This window comes from Benincasa hispida, chromosome 2, assembly GCF_009727055.1.
Source record: "Benincasa hispida cultivar B227 chromosome 2, ASM972705v1, whole genome shotgun sequence".
Lineage (NCBI taxonomy): Eukaryota > Viridiplantae > Streptophyta > Magnoliopsida > Cucurbitales > Cucurbitaceae > Benincasa > Benincasa hispida.
Genome location: NC_052350.1, coordinates 33472278 through 33476520, shown reverse-complemented (window position 1 = coordinate 33476520; position 4243 = coordinate 33472278).

Below are 4243 nucleotides of genomic sequence, written 5' to 3'. Positions count from 1 at the left end.
TTGAGAGAGAAACAAAAGATACACAAATTAAAAAAATAATCAAAATTATCCAAAAACGTTTAAAGAAAAAAAAACTTCACAAAGAAAAAAAATCATAATCTGAAGGTTTAAATCCTATTTTCATCTCTAAATTTTGATTTTTTTTTTTAATTTTAATTTTTGAATTTTTAGAATGATTGTTTTAGTCCCTAAACTTTTAAAATGTGTCCATTTTAGTCCTCGGTTAATTTGTCAATTTGTTAATTAGTTAATACATTGGTGATGGATATCTAGTTTAAAATAGGTAAGTATAAAAAATATTCAGAAAATTGTCAAAAATAGCACATTTAAGTTTTTACGTCACAAAACTAACATATTTTTTGAAAACTTGTAAAAATAGTTTTTCTCGGTCCATCTCGAACGAGATCGACCACAAGATTTTAGTTAAAAAATAATTTTTTTCCAACTTATCTATTGTTTGGAGCTTTCTCGATACATCTCGAGATTATATGTATTTCAAGGTTAATCCCGAAGAAAACAACATCGAGATTCTATATTTTTGTGCTTTTTCGGTGAAATTCTGGACAAAATTAACACCAAGATTCATATATTTGACCTTTCTTAGTGGAATCTCAGGCATAATTAACATCAAGATTCTATATATATCTCGAATCTTACCGATTTTTTTTTAAAATTTTATTCTTTCCCAAAATTTAAAAATATTGAATCAATTTGGAAAATCTATTTTCATAATTGAAAAACACACTTGGTATTTTAAAAAATTGTATAATTATGAAAACATAAATTATGCTAAAGATTTGAAAAATTATATAATAATTGATATAATATTTAGTATACATAAACGAATTTGGAAAAGTTTGAAAATAATAAAAGATTTGGGAAGATTACATAATAATTTGGGATCGAAATAGTCGATAAGTTGGAAAAAAATTAACTTTTTAACTAAAATCTCGGTGGTCGTTCTCGTCCGAGATGGACCGAGAAAAACTATTTTTACAAATTTTCATAATGTGTGTTCGTTTTGTAAAGTGGAATTCTAAACGTACCATTTTTGACCATTTCTCAAAATATTCACGTGCATGATTTGTTGCCACAAAAGTGTGAATTTTATTTAGGTGGACTTCTCAAAGTACGAAAAGGTCTTTGCAATTCCCAAATGTCTATTCAATAGGAATAGTCCTAATTTCTCCATCTCTTTATCAATATTTAATTTCCCCCGAGCGCACACATTTGTGTTTCCATCAATTGTTAGATAAGTTTTTCTTTTTTGAAACTTCTCAAAGGGTAATTTGTATTTCTGCAAGTTCTTAGAGAAAATATAAAAGGGGAAGGAGTTTGAGGTGCTTTCAACTTTTGTGAGAGAAAAAAAAAGGAGAAGTTTCTGTAACTTTTTAAAGAGAGAAAAGAGAAAATAAATAAACTTTAAAAAAATAAAAAATAAACTAGATGCCACGTCACAAATCTATTAATTATTGAGTACATTTTAAGAGTTTAGAGACTAAAATATACATTTTAAAAATTTAAGTCATTTGGAAAATAACAAAAAGTAAAGTACTTTTGAATTATAGCAAAATGCACCATATCACGTGGTCTAACTTTACCAAATCCTAAAATGTCCTTATTGTTTTTTTAATTGCAGTGTAATTAATTTGATATCTCTATTAATTAGACTATAATTAATTGCTCAACTTTATATTTCAATCAACTTTCAACACCAACTAATATCATTATTTCAAGCGGATAATTTTCCATAAATCTCGCGATTTAACCGTTGTTTTGAATTTTGTATCAAATTTAATAGTTTGTTTGAATATTTGAATCTTCTACAACAACTAGTTTTCAAATCTTAGTTTGAAATTTAAAATATCATATTATCTTATTTTTAAATTGTTTGTAATATTATCTTATTTTGGATTTTCAAATCTTTTATTATATTAGTTTTCCTAACTAATTTTATATTTATTTTTAAACGTGGAATATAAAAAAAAATCTCATTTTTATTAATTATTATTTTTCTTTTCTTTTTTTTATAATCTTGAATCATATTATTTTTTGTTTTAAAGATTCTGAAGAATTGCAAAATAGAAATTTCATCAAATTTATAGCAAATACACTCTTGCACGCGTTCCACTACAACAAATCCTGCCCTTTGCAAATATTTTACCATGAATCTTGATTTTCTCCTAAATTATCTCCCTACAATTTTTGAATTTTAAAAATCGAATGTAAATCTTTTTTAAAAATCAAATGTAAGTTTTCTTTTATTTGATCTTATCTTCAATTTCAAATTTTATTTTATCTAATTTTTCAATTTTCATTTTTTTTTTTTTTTTTTTTTTTTTTTTATCAATCGACGACAAGTCTACTTTGGAGGCTTGACTTAACCGATAAAATCCACTAGTGTAGGATGAAAGGTTTGACTTAATCATCCATGATCAATAGTTCAAGTCGTAGAGTCTCTTCTTTCCAAAGTGATTCTTATCGAGCCACTGTGAAAAGGTAGACCAAGCATGTAGACGGTGTTGGTATTAACCTGTTTGTCTTGGGGTCTTATACCCACATTGATTGATTCGATCAAGGAAGGTCGAAGGATGTACCATCGTCGAATATTGTTTGTTTCTATTCTATTCATGAGATCTCCACGATTGACATGAACACTAGGGTTTATGCCCTAAATCTCGTAGGGTCTTATAGTTTGTAAACATTGTTGAATGAACTTATTGTGTATTTAATAAAAATATATGATATTTTATTCATTTTCTATAAAATATATGATATTTTAGTTGCATTAACCACAAACCAATAAACTAACATCTAAGATTATCTTTGTGACTTAAACATGTATGTAGAGACATACGGGTGGATCATGTTTAAGTGATAACCTAAATGGTCTATAGTAGATGGATAAGGCTGGGTACCTTATCCTAGTGACACTATGAGTATGACCCTCTTTGTAGGTGTTACAATTGTTACAAAGTACTATAAATGATCTGATCCTAATCATTCATGTATAGATATGCGAGTAGGAATATTATACACAAAGAAGTTTGTATAAGACAGAACCACGAAATATTTAGTCTCATTATATAATGTTGTTCATAATAGAGACTTACATTTCACCAGGATGACCATAGATAACATGACCTGAATCTTGAGTGAGTTGTGAACTCCTGCATGTGATGGCAATCCTTTGATTTGTATGGGTGAGAGTAGCCAGATCGCTGACTAACAAGCCTACCATTTTGGGGATTCGTCTGATTGGGGAGCTGGGAATCCAGCTACACAGATGGAATTCACTCCTTCTCCGAGGCAGAAGTAAGTAGATAGATTGCTCCCTTAAGGGCCAATTTAGCGCCACATCCTCTCTTGGCCCGAGATGTAACTATAGGGGCAAAACGATAATTTGGCTTAGCTGTACTTACAAGCAATTTGTGAAGGGTCATCATATTGTTGATTGGTTATATTCAATGGACACAGAAATATATCTATAGTGCGAAGAGTGCAGTTGTTGGTCTTTAGTAGAGGTCCCGATAGTTAACGGATGATGAATAATGTAATTAAAGAGTTTAATCAACTATTTGTGTACCGTTGGAGCTTTAAGTTACAGGTCCATGAAGTCCCTTTGGTAGCTCAATAGGATTAGTTCAAAATCAATTTTTGGATTAATTTGAATTGTTCAAATTAATAGAATGATTTAATTATATATGATATAATTAAGTTGTTTCAATTATATGTGATATAATTGTCATAATGTATTTGATACATTATAACTTAATGGGAGGAAATAAATATTTGATGAGATTTAAATATAGTTTCTATGAATTGGATTCATAGTTGTTAAATTTAATATCAAGTATAGAGGTATATTAAAATATCATATTAAATATCCACCCGAAATCTTGGCTATGGTAGCCAATGACGACGTTGAGGATCCGTTATCTTATCAGAAGGCAATGAAGGATGTTAACCGAGATGAATGGGTCAAAGTCATGGATCTCGAGATGGAGTTGATGTACTTCAACACAGTATGGGATCTTGTAGATCAGCATGATAGGGTAAGACCTATAAGTTGTAAATGGATCTACAAGAGGAAACAGGGTGTCGATAGGAAGGTGAAAACCTTCAAGGCTCGACCTATGGCAAAGGGTTATACCCAGGTGAAGGGAGTCGACTATGAGGAGACTTTCTCGCTTGTTGCCATGTTAAAATCGATCTGCATCCTCCTATCCATTTTCGCTTATTA